Source organism: Carassius gibelio, chromosome B24 (genome assembly GCF_023724105.1).
Source record: "Carassius gibelio isolate Cgi1373 ecotype wild population from Czech Republic chromosome B24, carGib1.2-hapl.c, whole genome shotgun sequence".
Taxonomy (NCBI): domain Eukaryota; kingdom Metazoa; phylum Chordata; class Actinopteri; order Cypriniformes; family Cyprinidae; genus Carassius; species Carassius gibelio.
In genome coordinates, this window is record NC_068419.1 from 4,898,088 (window position 1) to 4,919,628 (window position 21,541).

Below are 21,541 nucleotides of genomic sequence, written 5' to 3' on the forward strand. Positions count from 1 at the left end.
ATAGCAATTGTAAGTCACTTTTGGTAAAAGCATCAACTAAATGAATACATGTAAATGTAATTCACTTTGGCATTCTATGCTTTTGGGAAACAGCCTTTGTTTTTTAAGAAGTTGGACGAAAAGACCTAGATAATGCCTGGCTTGGCTTCGTGCAGCATCTATACAAGTTAATCACTACAGTTTGCCTTAGCATGGTGCATGTACTCTGAAAGTCAGAAATGACGTGAAACATGTATTTAATTGCACAAATTGGATTTGTATAAAGATGTTTTAGTGCCAGCATTAATCAGTATGTGACATGTCTGTCAATGGAGAGATTGGTTACAAACCTCATACCAATAGTACTGATATTCCTACAGTATATGCCTTTATGAGAGTTGCAACCAAAATACTGTGCCAATTACAGAAAACAGAAATCCAATAAGCCCAGAGGCACTTGTACCAGACGAGAGGCACTTTAGAATTACCCCAAAACAATGTTTGAGTGATTGTTATTAAAAATTATTTCAAACACCCAGATGGCTCCATTTAGTTCACTAGATTTCACAGGGTTTCATTAAAATATTGTTAGAACAGTTGTTCTGGCCAAGAAACAAAAGAGAAAAGCAGAAAAATACATGCAAACACGGTTGTACCAAGAGAGATGCACACAGTTAATGATAAACATTCACTTTCACGCAAATGAAATGCAAGTGACATGACAACAAAATCTGTTTAGCAAACGTACGCGGAGTCACACAGTTAATGAAGCTCTTTGTTGATAATCGTACACGTGCATAGTAATTTGGTTGCCAGGAGACATCTTTTGTTGATGACAGAACACCTGCAAAGCCAACAGTGGCGTATGCGTGTCTTTATACATCATCCTCAGAGAGTCAGAGAATGAAATGTCTATATGTTCGGAAGGCGTAGGGATTAAGTTGGAATATCCCACTTTGAATGGACTGCAGCATCGTCCCACTAGATTTCAAGCTGCATTCAAATCTTCAAAATTAAACATCCGAGTGTCTTTTAAAACCAGCAGCTGCCGTTTATTGTTTATTTTCAATTAAAAGAGCAATCTCATTGGTTTACGAGGCAGGATATGCGCAGTGCAGCTACCAACTGATTAGTTAATTACACCTACACATCTCCAGCAAAGACTAAACGTGTGAAAGTTACTATAAATTGTATATTATGCGTAAATGTCAGCGGAGAACGAGTCTCGCTTGATTCCCACTAGAAATGTGAACACATCTGCTTGCTAGGAGCTCGATTTTCTCAAATCTCTGAGAAACATTGCTCCCATGGTCTCTAATATGCACATCAAAGAAAGGCTCGCATCAGATATGTGCCAACAGAGTATTGAGCAATGCATTTCTCAGCCCTGCCGTGGCATTTGTTACTAATTCAAGTCAAACAATCACTGATGTCAAAGCTGTATCCAAAACGAATGCCCAGTTTGAATATTTCAGTATGTTTACATGGATGATCTTACACTAATTTTGCGTGGTTAAATAAGGTCATGTAAGCACAGTAAGAACTTTTTGTTTTAGCAGCTCTTTGGTGATCTTTTTTTTATATCAAAAGTGAAGAAAAATCCTGCATCTTTCATAATGTTGTTAAATTAAGCTATCAGCTATTTGTTGTACATCTAAACAGTTGAATTGAACTGTTGTAAATAATTTAATGATGATAAAAAAATTATTACAGGGGAAAAAAAAATCAGTCACATCTTTCACTGTTTGACTGGCAGAGCCATGAGAGAGCGGGTCACCTGTTTCCTTGAGCAAAGAATGGCGTCTGTCAGAAAGAAAAAGGCAAAGCTGGAGAGACTGGCAAAATGAGAAGACCAAAGATAGAGAGGGAGAAAGAATAGAGAGGCACTGGAGGGTCGATCAAGAGAGAGAGAATCCACTGGGGTGGAATAATCTCCACCAGGAGCAAAGTGAAGACCATCAAGCACATTTCACATGCAATTTAGTGTGACGCCTCTGATGAAAACTGTCATAACCAGAGCACTCTAATTTACAAACTTAAGAGCACGATGTCTTTCAGTCGAATCTCAGGGCCAAAGCACGGTGTTCGGCAGAAGCGTGCATAAGTGTAACAGTATGAGAGCGGTGTGAAGTGTCAGACATCTGGAGGGGCTGTCCGGCTGAGAAGGTCTTGATTGTAATATGAGTATTTGCTTGCAGAAGGTTCAAATTGTCTTGACGCCATCGAAGGTGCAAGTTTAGGGAGGGACAAGTCAATTGCTGCACTGCACTGCAAGTAGACCCAACTTCAGAAGAGTGTTAAGACCGGCTTGTACTGTTTTTTTCTTTTTTGTAAGCTTTTATAAATCATTCATTCAGTGCAGCCACATTTCGCCAAACCCCGTCCTCTTGTTTTTAGAGGTAACTTGTTTAGATTGCCCCAGGTAACACTTATTAAAGCAATGCTGAGGCAAGCTACACATCCCAGATCCTCTAAACTCTTCATTTCCAAAGATTATGGCTTCAGTCCCAATAGGATCTTGGAATTGATTATTGCAACCCAAAATTATTGCAACCCAAAAACATTCAACAAAATTGACATTTGAGACTGTATATCTGTTGTGCAGTGAATAATCACACACAAAAAGAAAGTATTTACAAATAGATAAATCGTTGGATTATAGTTGGATAGTTAATATAATAGTGATAATGAATACATTTAATTGCAAATATTTTATTGCATTAGACTCGCAATTGAAAATGTTATTCTATATTTTTTAATAAATATTTGAAATTAAATATTTGTATTTAATATTAGTTGATTATATAATAACTGTTTGTCTTATTTTTACTCTCTCTTTTTTTAAACCTGCACTCCCCTACACACTGACTCACATAAACTAATGTTATGTGTAAGTTGGTGATTTTCCGATGGTTAAAACTGATTGGAAATTGTGGTCTTTACATTAAGATCAGTGACCGGCAAAATATGTTTTTGTTTGGAATAAATGTCTCCATTTGAACTGTGGGAGAAACTTCAACATATTTTTTTTACCTGATGCATTTCGGACGCATTTTCCCTCGAGCTTCTATTTCATGGCACTAATAGGCCATTAACAGATAAGATACATTTTATGAGTCCATTAAGGAAGTGTAAGTTAAATGACAATCGAAGGGTCAAGTCATTGTAATTTCCCATGATGGTCCAATGGTGCAGGTTGAGTTGGCGAACATAATTGGCTATGCTGGTTCTGCTCTGGGGAGATGCCTTCAGGCTTGTGTCTTTGCAGTCGTTTATTAACATTTAATACGTATGCTTTTTACCTTCAGACAGACAGAGGACCAAGCCCTCTCTCTTCACTGCAGCATGTTTGCTGGCATCCATGTTTAATACATAGTAGTCAGCTCTGGAAACATCACCCCGCTGATCTCAAGGCCATGTGGAGGGGGAGGTGAATGCGATGGCAGCCCTCGTTTGTCACATGTGTGACACTTTGTGCTGCTCATCTAAGTCAGCTGGACGTGCTTTATCGTCCTCCACCAGTGAACAGCCTGAATTCACAGGACCCACAAAGAAAACAGTAAAAAAGGGTTGGATTCTGAAAGTGATTTACAAAAGTGATGCTTGTCACAAAAAACAGGGTTTTTTTTTTTTTTTTTTACAGAGAACCCTTTCCTATATAGGATAGTTTATCAAAAATGGATATTTAGTATATGTAGATGAGTTTGTGTCTTCATTAAAACAGATTTGGAGAAATTTAGAATTACATTACTTGCTCACCAGTGGCTCCTCTGCAGTGAATGGGTGCCGTCAGAATGAGAGTCTAAACAGCAGATAAAAATGACTCCAGTTCATCATTTAACATCTTATAAAGTGAAAAGCTGCATGTTAGTAAGGACAGAAATGAAACATTAAGATGTTTTTACATTCAAACCACTGCTTATAAAATACAAGTCATCTACTGTATCTATAATATTGCTGTCTTCAGTGAAGAAGTCATCGTGTCAGAATCAGGAGGGTAGTATGCATAGATCAAGCACTGTTTACAAGCAAAAACAGTTCAAAACAAATATGTCAGTGGATTTTGATTAGAGAGATCAAGGGATGGACTTTCTCACTGAAGGAAGTACTACTATACAGTAGATTATGAAGTAATTTTTCGGTCATTGTTTAATGTTAAGATGCCTTATAAACACAGCTTTTCACTTCATAAACCATTAATTGATGGACTGGAGTAGTGTGGATTTTTATGTTTTTATCAGCTGTTGGGACTCTCATTCTGACGGCACCCATATACTGCAGAGGATTCATTGGTGATCAAGTGATGTAATGCTAAATTTCTCCAAATCTGTTCGGATGAAGAAACAAACTCATCTACATCTTGGATGGCCTGAGGGGGAGTAAAATGTCAGCAAATTTTCATTTTTGGGCGAACTATTCTTAAGAGAGCAATATGGGGCCAACAGTGACAACAAAAATGAAGTATTCCCTTAAGTGAGAAAAAGACACTTGGTAAGCAAGATAAAAAATAAAATAAACAAAAACACCCCTATGGAGAAGAAGCCATCTGCTTGTGCTAGGCACACATTTCTAAAAATGAATCATCAATCTGTTCTCAAACTATAGTAAACAGTTGCACGACTCCAACACTGTGTTGAAAGGCACCAACCTAGAAAATAAGAATCCACCTATGTGGCAATAAAAGAAATAAAGCCCATATTGCATATAAATCAGTGCAGGAAAAACATCTGGCTACTCCAGACAGGCCACCGAATGGGCTTTGGCCATGCAGAGAATTGCGTTATAGAAATTTCTTCTAATTCAAATGCGGTGATAAACTCAAAGTACCATGAAACAATAAAATCCGCTGACCAAAGAGCCACTGTGTCACCCGCTGTGTTCTTTGGCAGCTCGGAGTGTAAGTGCTAAAACTCGCTCTTACGTAAGCATATGCTGAGATCATTGCATTTCTGCAATAATTGCCTAGAAATATTCCTAAGCGCCAAACATCATCTGGTTGAAGACTCTGAACAATAGAGATTAGGATGCATAAAGCCTGCTCTTATGAACTGAAAAAGAAGCATGCACTCTAGTTGTGGTGTCAGACATTGTATTAATTTCATTACAAAAAGATTACAATTATTTGCACAGTTTCATCCAGTCATTCTTTGATTTAAAACAAATAATCGTGAGATTGGGCTGCAGCGTTGTAATAAAGCCAACAGAGCAAATACAATAACGTATGATCTGTCAGTGAACACAATGTACACACAAAGCACAAAAAATGCGCTTCCCTCTTTCCTGCTATTTATATTTTTCCTATTTTCCTTTAGCACACACACCACTGAAAGATGCCTGATTTCTTGAATGCTCTGAATCAGGTGATAAATAATGCATACATATTTATTGATTAATATTTCACTAGGTGGAGGTTGCTGAGGAATTCTTGAGCAGGCCAATAATGCCTTGCATGATAAACATCGGCTCTGGCCAGTGTGTTTTCCTGCCGTTGACTCCAGGATTCGAAGGGACGTACGTTAGTGATTGAATCTGACAGTGGTATATGGCTCATAACAATTTGCGCATCTTACTGCCTCTGATGACACTTGTGGTTATTGGCAAAGTGAAGATTAAGTTAATGAGCTGTGGGTGGTCATCAGTGCCTCACATATAGCCATGAGTTAATAAAATATCAAACCACTGAATGTATTTGTACAGTCCAAGGCTGTGCATGTATTTCTTGGCTTGGTCCTCTAAAAAAGGCTTTTGGACCAGTGCCATCAGAGTAAATGCTCAAGGGCAACTCAGACTCAGAAAAAAAACTAAGCACAGCACTGCAACAACCTATCAGCCTTAACCTGAGCTGCATGTTCTCTGCAGTGTGTCTCCCATGTTCTACCTGGTCAGGCATGATAAGCTTACAAACTCCATCACAGTCTCTGTATTATGCATGGTTTGTTCAGCCTCAACATAGCACTGTGTGTAGAGATGTTGTGGTCGACCATGTCCCACATTGCTAAATTTATTCTCAATATTAAACTAATTATTACACTATTGATCAATCCATTTGTCATCTGAAAATAGAAGTGTTATGCTTCACAGTAGCATAATGTTATTTCCTCTCATATTCTATTGGATGCCCACCATTGTTGGGCTAGCTACTCAAAGAATGTAATATATAACTCATTACTAGTTACTACTTTCAAAAGTAATATTGTTACTCATTACTTTCCTGTAACAGTAATTAGTTACACTACTAGTTGCATTACTTTTTCTTCACGTCTCACAGAAGTTGAAACTGTAAGGTAAAGCCACAACTTACACAACAGTGTTCAGATCATCTTTTTTTCCCGGACAAAATCAATAATTTAACATTTCTATCTGCTGAATGTAAGCTTTTCATATTCCAAGCTCACCTGCTGCACTGAGGACATCACATGTATGTGCAAGTCCTGAAAATTGTGTAAATAAATCTAGGAAGTATTTGATTGTTGGATTTTAATTAGCGGGGTTGAGGCATTAAAAGTAACTCAATTATTTTATGAATGGTAACTGTAATATTATTACTGAAATCTTATTAGTAATCAGTTACACTACTAGTTACTGCAAAAAGTAATATTATGACAGTAACTAAGTTACTAGTAACTAGATGCTGCCCAACATTGATGACCACAAGTATAGAAGTTATACTTATAGCACAAGCATCATCAAAATATTAATCTGAACGCACTTAAAAGGCGCATTTGAACGCTGTTAGTGCTATAGAACACTATATTTCTCTCTCAATGTAGGCCATGCTTTTGACATCAAATTGCCAATTAGCTAGAATTTGAACCAGTGGGTGGTGAGCCAAAGAAAAATAACAATGCTAAATGCTAATAATAAAACAGAATGTGAATTAAAAATGAATGAAAATAATAAAACTAGTGGGACACAGAGGGGAAAATGCAGCTATATTTACAAGTGCCATATTGTTGTGGCTATAATTTTGCTGTTGTTCTTAAAAAATGTATAAGATTAGCACTTTTCCCATTCAGTCTGTCATGCAAATGAATTTTGCATAATCTATCTATTTTGCATCGATTTCGTTTTACCACAAAGTTTTATTTTAAGGCTACATATGAGGGAATTGTTTTTGGCACCTGAATGCCAATTATCTGGGATCTTTTAAACGTTGCATGCATTTCATTATGATTTAATTATCTTCTTGTCCTTTTATACAGAAAAGACGAGACAACACGGCAATGGAGAGTCTGTGAATTAAGTTAGCTTAAAATGCTGCCCCTTCATTTTGACGTGATGAATATTAAGGGAGGAATGTACTGATGCTGCACGACGCTATTTGCATCAGATAAACGTCTGTGGAAAAAAAAAACTGCAATGGGAATAAAACTGCCTTTCATGACGTTATTAACGACATTATCCAAGATGTATTCTCTCACGCAAGCGCGCGCACACACATGCATACATACATATACACACGCCTCACATTACTTGTTTATCGTCACAAAACAAAGACGAAGAGCAAGAACAACAAAGACGGCGTTGAGAGGCTCTCTTTAGACGTTACGTTGAGTCTGACATCATGGGAGCTCCGCGAGCTTAAAAGAGAAGGTAAAAAATACAACGGGAGAATCACAGAAGGCTCTCAGTGTGGAATGATAACGACTAACTAACGGCGTCTCCTGTCAGCTCTTCTTCCCGCCGCTCAAGGCAGCAGCAGTCACGTGACAGCAGCGAGGCTCACAGACTGAGAGAGAACGAACGCGCTTCATTCGCCATACTGTGTTTTGTGCCATAACGCATTTTTATCGCAACATTTTACTCCCACTCGGTGAGTACGTTTCCAGGCCTTTTTGTAACCCTTTTTGTCTTTTCACTTGCTCTTTTTTATTTTTTCTCTCTCTCCTTTTGCTTGGGTTTGAGCGTTGAGATTTGAAAAAGTGTTGTTTTGAGGCGTTTTTCGATCCGTACCTCAAGTTTTTAGTATGCAGTGATTCCTATCTGGGCTATTCAGTACTGAGTGACACTGGCCAAGTACGTGCTTGCAGTCGTGTGAAATCATGCAACTGGTTTTTAAATGGCCTTGGCAGTTCCATTTTTACGTATGTACGATGATATTTGTTTTTAACCCTTTTTCCCTTTTTTGTTCTCTGCCATAGACTTTTGCTGTAGATATGCTTTGCTTGTATTTTGCGCTATTGTTCATGAGAGTTTTGTGATTTTGATGTCACCGAGCGAAGCATTTGCTTTTATTTTGGTCTTTTCTTTACCCGAAAGTCATTTTCAGACCTGGCGACGTTTTAATGGAAACTTTTCTTGCAGCTTAGCTGTCACGTTTGTTTATTTTTGCTGGTTTTTCTTTCATTTTTTAATGCCTTATCCTTTTGCAGATGATTTTAAGGTGAAGTGATTTTTGGATGTGCTCATTTTTCACGTAGATGATGCAAATTAAGGTGTCTATGAAGGGAATAATTGTTTCTTTGGGGAAAATATCAATCAGTGCGTCTTTGCTTTCACCGAAGATGAACAGACTCTACTTTGCAGGTATATAAGGACAAGAAATCAAACCTTACAGCACATGTTTGTTTTCAATAAAAGCAAGGCGATTCTGAAATGTTAATCTGTGAATGATGTATTCTTTGGCTGTGAGGTTTATAATCAAATATACATCTGTAGTTGTGCTTGTGCATAATAATCACATTGCAAGTGAATGTGAAACTAAGTGGAACCCCTGTAAATCATACCTTTATCGTTGTGTAGATCTCTCACTCACCTTATGTGAATTTTATAATGATATATTTAAAAGAGTCATCTCATACGTCATTTACTTTATAACTGTCCAAATGCCTGGGTAAGCAAGCAGGTCCCACTATCTGCATTTTAGATATAATCTTCAGCAATTTCAGATTGTAACCATGTGTTGGATGCCAAATGTTGTCACTGTGAGGTTTGGATGATTTCTGGTGCACACGTAATATATTTGGGTCTACAGACCAACAGTGAACATTTAATTGCAGGTAAATTGAATCAACAACATCACATGAAAGGCTTAAAAACACATGTATATGTCTCAGAAGAAAGAGTAATGAGCATGTTAAACTGCAATCTCAAAAGAGATCCAGCATGCTGTTTCCTTTCAGCACCATGGACAGCGAATGGGTTCACAAATAGCATTTCAGCACTCGGCAAATAAGAACTTTTCATGCCATCTATTATGTACAACGATGAAGCTTTTATAGCATCTAAAGCTTATTTTAAGATCTGTCTGCTTAAAGGGATAGTTCACCCAAAAATGAATCAAAATCCATTCACTCACCCTCATTTCATATGGGCTCCGATATGGACAAAAAACAGTTCAATTATTCCTCGAAATATATCTTCTCTTGTATTCCACAGAAGAAAATAAGTCATACAAGCTTGGAAAGACATCAGGGTGAGTAAACATTGTTGGGGTGAACTATGCCTTTAACTTTCTCCTTTCTAAACTGTATTTTACTGAAAGCATTCTGTGCTAATGCTTTCCCACAGTTCCTACAAGCAGTGATCAGTGACACAGCAAGGTGTGCGTGTGGGTGGGTGGGCATGGCAATAACTGCTGTTGTGCTTTGTTTTTTGCATCTTAAGCTTCACCTATTCCAGTTAGCCACCAGAATATCTTTAGATTCGGTCTTAATGTCAGTTGCTGTAGTGATTGTGAAGGTGCGCCGCAGCATTGAGATGTACATGGCGTGTGTTGAAAGGTGCCTCAGCCGCGTTGATAAATGTCTCTTTCTCTGTCATCCCTCCAGCTGGGTGTTATGATAGCCGGCGTTACTTCCTGCGGTGTCGTCTCAGCCCTCCAGGCAATTTTCCCCTGTTATCTGGGCGTTGCACATGAGAGCTATAAATGAGGGTTGAGAAATATAATAGCTCATGTGTGGAGATGGCTTTGCACTCATGAATAAAACATCCTTCCGTTAGTAAAGGACTGTTTACGCTGGACATGTGCCCGCCATCTGAGTAGAGCTGGACTTTGTGTTGGCTGGCTAACTTCCTTCTACTTTGTAATTTTTGGTGCACGTTTTGTTAGTTGATTTATATTTCCTGATCTGTTTAAGATTGGCATTGTTATTTATATCAGTTGTTTTCTTGCAGACATTACAGCCAGATGCTCTTGTACCCTGAAGAATTTGAAGGAATGTCTTGGTCTCAGATTCTCACACTGCCAAAGCAACAGGACGTAAAGGATCAGAGTTAAAACCCCTTTGAACTGTAGTCTCTGATCCGTCACAGAGGGAAATGTTAGTGACATAGGGAACGTCAGGATGGAAACCAAAGAGGTTTGATTCTGTTAAATTGTTTCAATTACCTTTGACTTATTTTAGTTCAGTCCAAAATTAAAATTATCTCATCAGTTACTCATGTTGAAACACAGAAGATATATTAAAATACTAATAAAAAGCAGCCATTTTAATTGTAATTGACTGTTTTAACTGTAGTTTTTTTTATCAAATAAATGCAGCCTTAAGCATAAGCACAAGAAACTTCTTTCAAAAACATTAAAATATATTACTAACCCCACACTTTTAAATGGTAGTGTATATGAGTAATTTTATAAAAGTTAAATGTTGTTTTTATTTAGACTTTAGCTGATCTGTGTTAAAGACATAGGAAACGTTGGAATGGAAACTGCATAGATTTGATTAAGTAGAGTTGAGAATTTTGTACTGCTAGATTGATTATTAATTGATTATTTTATATGCATAGTTAACTCCAAAATGGACATTCTGTTATTATTTTCTCACAGCACTGTATGTCTGTCTCTATTTCTTCTGTGGAACACAGAAGATATTTTGAGGAGCACTGTTTCTCAACAAATGGAGTCCATTAGCTTTCATTCTGCACACTACAATACAAAATACTTTTTAAAAATATCTTATTTGTGTTTTACAGGTTTAAAATAATGTTTGGTAACAATGCATTTTACTTCTGTAAAGCAATACACTGAAAAAAAAAGTCTTAAACATTTAACATTTAGGATTTGCTGATAAATTCCACAAAAATAAATAAATAAACAGCAAGTAATGCATTGAAATAAATGCTAATTCTTTTTTTTTTTTTTTAAGTAGAAACACTGAAAAAAGTTATAGTTTTTGTCTATGGAAATTGATTACTGTGTGCACCTTTAAATGGCATTAAATTATTTCCTTAACAATGGGAACATTTATATAATGTCATTCATTACAATATAGTACCTAATAGCTACTGTATTTAGCTGAAAAACCAGTGTAGAAACATGCCCTTCGTTTATTGCTGTTTTCACTCAGAAATGACTAGTAAACACCACAAACAGAAAGAAATGGCAAGTAACACGTTGAATTAAACATGACTCTTTGAAGTAGAAAAACGTATATGGTATTTTGTTTCTAAAACATAATTCAATAATCAACCAGTGTACATATTTTACACTGGTTAAAATGATTATACTCCACCTGATTGACCTACTGTAGGTGTCATCAGATGAAATGGAAAGTATAGATTGCAACAATTCCTCAAACAATTATTATTATAATTATATTTTTGCCATCGGATTAATTGTGCACAAGAGACTTTTAATATATTATGAAAGTAAATTTATATTTTATGTTCACTTTTAAAAGTCAAGCACACAAATAAGACTTCATCTGTGTCTTCTTTGACAGTGTTGCCTCATTTAACACAGACATATTAACAGTGAAAATTCTAAATGATATTCTAATGACTACAAGACTTCATTTTTTTCCTAGACTCATATTCTAATCAACAAAAAACTCACTCATAATGAGCTTATTTCCTAGCATGGTCATATCTTAATAACAAGCAGAATTAGATAAAAGCATCTGCCTCTGAAGGACTCTAACCTCTCATGTAACCCTGAGCAGATAAACAGCTCACCCTTGGCGATGAGCACTAGGCTTTTATAAGCTCGCATGAATCTGTTTCCCTTTTCAGAGCTGTAAATTTGATAAATGGGAGGATTCTTCATTAAATAATCATATTCTGAACAATCAGTGCCATTTCTGAAGAACAAGGGCAATCTAACAGAGCTTTTAAGAGCCAATTATGTTAAAGCATTCGAGTTATAATACAGTGCTTAAGCGCAACCTCTTCAATGATATATGCTACAGTACACCAACTTTTCCAGTTAAATTGTTTTGTTAACCTCAGTGAGATTTTGAGTTTCAATCATTAGAAGGAGCTCGCTGAGAGTATCAGATCAGAGATTATTAATGTCAATCAGATTTATATAAATTTGCATCTTGCTTCAAAAGCAGAAGGGACAGTTCAGGACAAGATGACATCAAAATTATCCCTCTTTAACTTATTAATACATATCTGTCTTCATCATTTTCTCCCCGAATGACAACAGGCTTTTGTTTTTAACCCCTGCCTTTTAAACACCTTTAAAACTAATTTTCATAATCCAATCAATTCCCATGTATAAATAATTTCCAAGAAATAATTTCTTGTTGAATATCCTGTTTCAGTTTATACACTACTGTGTTGTTGTTGTTGTTTTATTTAATTAATATTTTCATTCAGCAAGAATGCTTTAAATTAATATTTTCTGTCACTCATTAAATTATTAATTGAAAAAGATTACAAAAATATTAAATCGTTTTCTTCTTTGATAAAAGTTGTAAAATAGATTAAGAATGTAGTTGTTGTTGTTTTTTGACTAGTAGAAAACTAGCTCGTCTGTGTTTGTTCGTTTTAAGACCCAAGTGATGGTTCTGAAGAAACATGGTGTAAGTCTTTTTTAGTTATTTTATTTCAGCTGTACTCAGCCTATTTCACTAATTATTAATGCAATAATTTATCATAGAATTTATCAGATTATTTCTTCTGTCTTTTTTTCTGGACTCAAAGCGCAGCCTCAGAGGCTTCCAATCTCATTCTAGCACAGAAAACAGTTATTTTACAATGCGTTTAGGCTGACAGCAGGTTAATGGGCTGGACTGAGAGATGTGGCTCTAAGGGGCATCGGTGTAATAAGCGTGTGGTCTGATCTGTGGTTTGATCCTGTCACTTACTCGCTGCTGAAGACTCTGTTCCCTCAGCCAATCAGCTCTGAGTCTAGTCTGTAATATGAATGTGTCCTTCTGGCGCTCGCTTAAGACCTGTTTGGGCACCGTGACAGGAAATTATCCATCTGTCCTCCACAAACATTTAAGAGTAAGTGTGTCCAAGTTTGCACTTTAAAACTGGACTTTGCACTAATTGCCTGGTTTCCTTACCACATTAATTTCATGATTACATTCGAAAGACTAATTCATATTGGTGAGATGGCACAGAAAGTCTGGCTACTATTTAAGTTTTTGCTCTGTAGACCTCATTTACTTTTTACTCTGACAAGTCGGTCCAGCTGGGATTATTTCTCAAATAGTTCCCACTATAGGGACATTTTTTAATTTGATTTCTTTTAATGACCATACACACATGGGCTACAGAGAGAAGTCAGCAATTAAAAGCAAAAACTAAATGAAATTTAAAGGTGCATTAAGGGATTTTCTGGCTGATACAACAGCGGTCTTGGACTTCATCCTGACACTTACTGGTGAGGATGTATCATTACAGTAAAGAGGAAGTTTTTGTAAATGGATGTCAGCGATTAACCTATTCACAAGTTATTTTTACCAAATGGGTGTGCAATATAATATAATATAATATAATATAATATAATATAATATAATATAATATAATATAATATAATATAATTATGTTTATTATGAGGATGTTATAGCATCTGTAGATTTACAGTAAACAGAGTTGATTTTGTTCAAACTATTTGTTTCATTTGTTTCAAATTTACCCTGTTTCAGTTACTAAATTCAGTATTCTGAATTAATGATTTGTTTGTCTTCAGTTTAGTCTCCATGTGGCTTTATACATATTGGTAAATAAATAATTCTACTGCTTATTATTGTTTATTGTTATGCTGGTTTGTTTTAATTCATGTAAAATGGAAATTTAGGAATGAAAATTATATAATTAATCTAGTGAAAAATGCTGTCTAAAACATACCTTGATATTTTGTAATGTACAAATATAAATATTGTATATAGCAGGTAATATATTATTTTATTTGATCTATTATTTATTATACAGTATTATATTATTATTTACATTAAATTCTTTTTTTTTCAAACTATATCACCCATTGTTCTCAGCTGGGCCGGGTCCTAGAGCTTAAGAGTGTTTTCTATGAGTAAATTTGCAATCGTTCGTTATTGTTTCACGTGTGTTTCCCAACAATGCACTTTAAACACAGTTGCACGTAGCTGTGCTTTAAGCTACTTAGGAGTCGCTGTCCATTTATCAAGTGCTGAAATGTCACATTATAGAATGGCTCTTAATTGTAGTACACTATCGTTTATTGATGTTAACCTAATGCTGCATTCCAAACAGACAACTTGGATATAATAACTATGCCACAATACAATATTATAGTCTATAATATTATACTTTAAATAATAATATATAATATACTTTATGTACTTTATATATTTATATATTATGTTAGGTAAAAAATGTTAGCCTGAATGCAATGTAATTCGCTTTGGATAAAAGCGTCTGCTAAATGCATAAAATTATTTTAATTTATTTATTTATACACTGTATAGAGAGAGAGAGTGAGACGTTATTTCGGATCAAATACATAGCTGGCTTTCGTGCACTTCAGCAACTCATTGACATATTTTTTTCCCTCAGTCTTTGAAACATTTAATTACTTATTTTATTCTTTTTTTTCAGTCATTTAGGCTAATTTAAATGTGTATTTCTATATTTCTGCCCTTTTTAATTATTACATTTTTAAATTAATAAAACGCGTCATAAAGTGTGCAATAAAGCACAATAAAATCCTTATATTATAATCACATTGCGCTTGAATCAAGTTAAAGGTTTAATCTGCCAATTGTCCTGCAGATGACCACATAAATCTGTCTTCTTATGATGCAGCTAGGGTTTAATGATTACTGAGCACTTGTAGATCTACGATGATTTTAAAGTGCATTTGGGAAACAGACCGTAATATTAAGATCAGGCGTAGGTTCGTTTTTACAAACTCCTTAGGCTTACGAAGCTTTTGGGAAACCCGGCCCTGGTTGATATATATATAGATATATATATATATATGTATGTATGTATGTATGTATGTATAGGCCTATATATTAGGCCACATTAGGTTTATTAAAGAAAAATTGGACCATATTAGGCTGTATATTCTACTGTTGTGGTTGGAGTTTTCATCTCACGTCAGTATGTGTCATTTTAAAATTTTTATCTAAAGTGCAATTATTTCTTTATGTGTTAAGCCTTTTGTGAGCAAAAGTACTTTAAAGCAATAAGAATATTTCAAGAGTAAATTCCAGCAGTAAGTTCTAAACATTTTGTGCCCACATGTAGGCTACAAGTGCAGCCTTGAAAATGCGTGTTTATATGTTGCATGCCATAAGCGTTAATGTTTATTCCTTACTGGGAAATATGTATACCTTGTTGTCTGTGGCAGATTAAATCATGATTCACTTCATGGAATCAATTTCACAGCCTATTTCAGCAGCACCGTGTCACGCATCCCACTGATGTCGTTTTACCCCACTATTTGTCTCGCTTGGGATGCACAAGCTTTCCCAATATATTTATCCCTCTCTGTTTATCATACCAGCCCTGCATAAAATCTTCATTAATGCATATGATTGAAACCCCAGCATTACAGTGAGGCGAGGCTTTGTTTGTCTTGCTCCCCTTTCTTTGTACACCTTTTTTGCACATACACAATCACAGTCATCTTATATGGCGGTGTGTTATTTATTAAGGGCAGACCAGCACCTTTCAGAACTCTATTAAGTGCAGATCTCTCGGCTTGTCAACATCACAGAGAGCTGCGCTCCATCAGCTACAAGAGCTGTCGACTTTAAGACAGCTCCTAAACTATTAGAGTTATACTGTGACAAAGCCGCTCTCGCATACTGTCATACCCTTGTACTGATAAACAGTTGGCCTGTCACACTCTTGTACTGTTGCACTACTACACTTTTGCTCTCATACTTTGTTTGAGATCTTGGTTCAAACTAGACCAACATGTCAATATGGTAGTAGAAATATACATTAATTATATATATAATTAATAGTAGGGTGTAAAGCAAATTTAGTAGTTTATAATATTCTGTTTCTGTCTGTCTATAATATTCTATTTATTTTTACAAAGTACGTCCAAAAAGCTATATGCAGTATTGAAAGCAGCTGAGCGAAAGTCAGATATCAAATGCAGCATTGTGGCTACATTTAGTAATTTACTCCCAGCACAGGCTAAACTCTCACCCTTTTTTCCTGGGAGGCGTCTATCCTAACGCATTGCTCAGTCTGAGTGTGTTTGTGAGAGTTATTTAAAGGAACTGAAGGAAAAGGCTTTCTATAAAGGTGGGAGTTGTTGTTATGACTGAAAGAGAATGCAGGAGTACATCACATATATTCTAGCTACCTTTGTTCCCTTCACTTTTTCTTGACCTTCGCTGTTGCACTGAGGTTTTGTCTCTCGATTTCATTCTTGCGGTGTGTGTTGTAACTGTAAAGGCTGTAATCATCCTCCCTCATTTATTACTAGAGCAGAGTTTGGCTCCTCCCACTCGCTCCTATGGCCCTTCAAGAGATGTTAGGGAGAGATGAGGATCAATCATTCCTCAGAGTTATTCCAGGCAACAGATCCAGACCTGCCCACTGGAATACACTGATACTAGAACAATTGCTAGCTTGTAACTAACAAATTCTTTGTTGCAATATAGAGGTTGTTTTTTTCAGATTCATCCCAGTGAAAGGTTTGTTTACATTCATTCACTGTCTCTTTCTGTAGGTTACATAATCATTCAGTAGCTTAGGTTCAGTGCTTCTTCACAACCTGTGCTCGTATTTTACTGTATTTGCTTGCATTGTAGTCAGTCTTTGGAAGATGAAGAGATTTGCTTGCTTAAAAGATTAAAAATAACAGGCTGGGATCCTTTTTAGGCCTTAATAAATGGTGCCCGTTAACATCAGAAGTGCTTATTGTATTGCCTCATCACACTCAAGGCCAAACAAAATGAAACCTGCGCTGGTCCAAACTGGTGAGCAGGTGGTTGTGGGGTACAGATGCTGGTAGAGTGGGTAACACACTACATTCAAATATCCATGAGTGATGAATACACAGCTACTCCTCCATCTGGTTCACGGCAGCAGCAGCTGGGCAAGGCCCCGATCAGCTGGACTTCACCTGGACCTACTGGAACCGTATGCTCGGGCCAGAGATATCAAATGCTAACTGGGTAAATCTCACGAAGATACGGTGGTCAGGAATCATTATGAAATCGAAAGAAAGAAATAAGACGTTTTGGCTTTGAAGCCTATTTTCGGATCAGTTTGATTTGTTTATATTGTGATATTGTTATTAATATAATTAAGCACATTTCCCATGCATATTCTCATTAACAAAATACATCGGGATATGTGTTTAAGAGTGATTCTCATTACTTTATTATAGAGATGGTCTTACTGTATTACAGTAAATAATTAGTAAAATTATTATAATACAATTATTTTTTATTTAAATGATTTTAATACAATGTTAAATGTATAATTTTATTTTAATATAATAATGAAATTACTGTGATACTATGATAATTTTTTCCTTACATTAATCATAAAACTAAAATTATTGCAATACCATGATTTATTTTTAAGCCAGAATAAATTACAGCACAATATTACCATATCTATCCATCTATTTTCTTTAATTGTTTAATTAAATTTTAATTAATAATCACTAATTATACTATTAATGTAATTACAATTTGTTAGAAAATAGAAAACTCATCATATTTGAAATAATATTATTAGTCTTGTAATTTTCTCAAATGTAACGTAACTATGTTTGTCAAGCACTTCAAATAAAATCAATTTTAAAGGGAAAAAACACTTTTTATTTATTCTTAAAACTTAATTTTAGCATTTATTATTATTATTTTTTTATATTAATTATAGATAAATTTGGTAATTCCCATTCATTCCAATGATATACCAAAACAACAGAAGAGAATAAATAAATGATTATATATTTGCAATGGTATAATATTTAATGTAAAGTTGACCAAAAAAAGAAATATTTTATTTTAATTAATACATTTTATTAACAGAATATTAAAATACTGCATAACATTATCTAACACATTATTATTCTTAATAAGTTTTTTTTTTTTTTTTTTTTTAAAGGTTGATTTTGTAGACAGGCAATTCAGTGGCCCACGTTAACTATGGTGGTATCATTTCCTGCATGAGCCACCCACCTCTTGACAAACATGAGGCCGGATTGATAGCCAGCACTGTAAGTGTATCTATGTCATTCCATTTTATGAGTCACATCATCTTATTGTCAAGCTCAGTGTCATTAGACTGGATTTCTCGAGAAGGGATCACTCTCCACAGGTCACTCTAGTTTCTCCAGGGTTGCATCAACTCCGCTTAGACTCTATAGGAGACAGACCCCAACACGCTCCGCAGCCGACAATCTTTCTCCCGTTCTGCTCCCTCTACTCCAGCAGCCACAATGGGAGCATCCAAGGCCGATCAGTTTCTGATGGAGCGTGACCTCAATTTCCTCTTCCTTTCACATGAGGAGAGACCAGGATAGAGGGATGAAAAATTGATTTGCATGTGTGTGGCTTTGAGGTGTTCAGAGAGCAAACGCAGTGCTCGTACAAGATTTCCCAGGGTTTGCTAGAGGACGTGATGGTTTGAAGTGAAGCGTGAGGGTTCGCTGAAAGTGGACGGGAGCGTCTGATGAATGATGTGAGCTGATGAGACGTCTCACCTTGAAATATGAACCCACTGCTTTGCTGTTAAAAAAAGGTTCTAGGTCAACTCAGACATTAAACTAACCTGACAGTATGAAAAAAAGGTTTACTAACAAAGGTCGAGATGAAAATTTGGTTTTGAAACCACATGAAATGAGAAGAAAACCACTGAGGTGATTGTTCAAGGAAACTGTATGCACATAAATAGAAAGTAGCAGTTATAGCATATGTTTACAACCAGCATCTGTGAACCTTCGCCATGGAAACTGAATGCAATTTAGAGATTAAAAGGTTCATTTAGCAATTAATCCAAGAAATGATAAATATTTGTACTATTTTATACAGCCATTTTGCACACATTAAGTCTAAGTGTAAATTAATTTGTTCTCCATAATAAGTGATAAATAACTTCTGTTGTTTGTTAAGAACACAACTCTGTCAAAATTAATAAACAAAATAAAGTTATACAAATAAAACTGATTATTGGAGTACTTTTTAAATTAATGTTTAATTATATGTTACTTGCAGTTTTTAGTGAAATTTACCAGCAACTGTAGTACATCTTTCACCATTTTCCAATTAAGTATTAAATCATAAATACACATTTGGTTTAATTACAATTAAGCAATAACTACAGTATAACAGAAACATATCCTGTGTTCTCTTTAAATTAGTTTTTAATAACATTTTTTGGTTGCACTTTATTTTACAGTACGTGTACTAACATGTACTTATAGTGTACTTTCAGTGTATTTATCTAAGAAAGTTCTGGTAATACAAGGTAACTACATGGGGTAGGGTTAGGTTTAGGGGTAGGTTCAGGGTTAGTACCTAGTTATTACATAGTTATTGTAATTACTATAATAAGTACATAGTATGTACATGAGGAACAGGACTGTAAAATAAAGTGCTACCCTTTTTTTTTAAACCTTGTGATCTCAAAAGTAAGATAATCTTTCAGTTGTTTCTATTAGAATGCAATTAAATTAAAGAAAGATTTTTTTTAGTAACCTGTTTCTTTGGTTTTTGTCCTAAAAAGACCCTCTAATCTCATACACCTCTTCACTCAACATCTCAAACTCTGTTCATATGCCAAGATAGCAAAGTGTGCAATCAAATGAATGTGAACTCATTTCTCATCAAATTCACCCAGAAGCAAACAATTTGAGATGTAATCCGCATTCATTTTACATCTCTGGTGTATCACTGTATCTGAACACTTCATCTCATCTCATTTGTGTCTCTTCTTATTTCTCCTAAGGAATTTTAAGAGAACCATCTGAAACTAACTTGAAAAAAATCACCTGAGCCATGAAAGAGCAACCTCTGAGCAATAAAATGTGTCCCAGGGCTGCTATGAAAACTGTTTTGAACGCAGTATTACCTGAATCAATAACAGTCAGAAATGATAAGCAGAATCTGCAATAGCAGCTTCATGCTGTGTCAAGGAGCATGAGTTTACATCATTCGATTAAACTATTGCATTCAGAGACATGGATGTCAGGATAGTCAAGGGCTGTTGAAAGTTTCTCTGGCAATCATAAATGTTTTTCAATGTACATTCATGGCCACAAGTTTGTGAGCACCTAAAGTTTGCTACAAAACACCTTTTCAAAAAAAATAAAAATAAGAATCCTTGTGTATTGTGTATAACGTCCTTTCATTTTATTAAAGATAAATACTTCTACAAGTACTTGATTGTGACTCATCTACAGGTTAATGCAGTGCAGGTTTTCTCATGCTTGAATAATAGTTGATATTTGAAAGTGGTGGTGTGTGTATATGAGTTCATGCCACACAGCTATTCAGCTGAAAGTAAAAAATCCCATTAATGTTCTCTTTTAAGAAAGAGATTTTATTAATAACGTATAAACATTAATACCAACCAGCTTCAAGATTAAGTATCCCTTGCAACTCACAAATAAATGAATAGGAATTATGTATTTGTTTGATGTTAGATTTTTAATCTTATCCGTACAGCTGTGTGTTATCTTAAAAGCTTCCACAAAAAAAGTCCATGTCATTGTACAGAAAAATCGGTTTGAGTAACAAGACGAACATTGCAACACTGTTACGTTATTATTGGGTAGACTACTCCGAGGTAGTTTTCCACCTCAATTGATTACTGAGACAAGATGGAGCCAGTTGAGATTGCACGAATCGTGCGAATCCACGGCATGATGCGAGAGAGATTACTTGCGAATGAGCGGAATATACACCTTTGCCTTAGGCAGAGGTGGGTCAAAATTATCGGTCAAAATTATCCTATCGCTGGATGACGCAATTGACCGATCGGAATTGAATATTCCAGAAAGACAAGGCCTGATTTCAATATGCCAAATTTGTAAGAGAGAACTTCGCTACCCATAATCCTACAAGATCCAATAAGATCATGGATACTGGAAAAACACGCCAAAATATTTAGACAGCGACTACGTTTTCATGAAGCACTGTGAAAAATGCAATCTGGCATGTTTATATGCTTTAAAAAGACAAATTAACTAGATGCAATTACATTTTGTTTTTAATTGTAAGATCGGTAACTACAAATCAGTAGTTTATACTACACCATTGTTTCCAAAAGTTTATTTCCTCAAAAAAGAACTTCAAACTAAGTTTTGTATTGTTGTGATTCATCTTGAAGCTGTTGGTTCGGTTAATGGCTTAGAAAAGTGATTCCCAGCTGGATGTATATGATGGAAAGTTTAGTTTTTTTTTCCTTTTGTGAAAAAGATACT

The 21,541-nt window shown here is 35.4% G+C and overlaps 1 protein-coding gene across 4 annotated transcripts in view; it reads left to right on the forward strand.

Moving 5' to 3' along the window:
- Window positions 1–7,432: 7,432 nt before the first annotated feature.
- LOC128013347 (RNA-binding Raly-like protein) overlaps window positions 7,433–21,541 on the forward strand; it is a 116,720-nt gene continuing 102,611 nt past the window's right edge. The window contains exon 1 of one of the 4 annotated variants that reach the window (XM_052596271.1): window positions 7,433–7,792. The gene's annotated coding sequence lies outside the window, so the exon portion shown is untranslated. Of the gene's footprint in view, window positions 8,506–21,541 lie in introns of all 4 variants that reach the window. The other 3 variants (XM_052596269.1, XM_052596268.1, XM_052596270.1) reach the window with 3 other exon arrangements.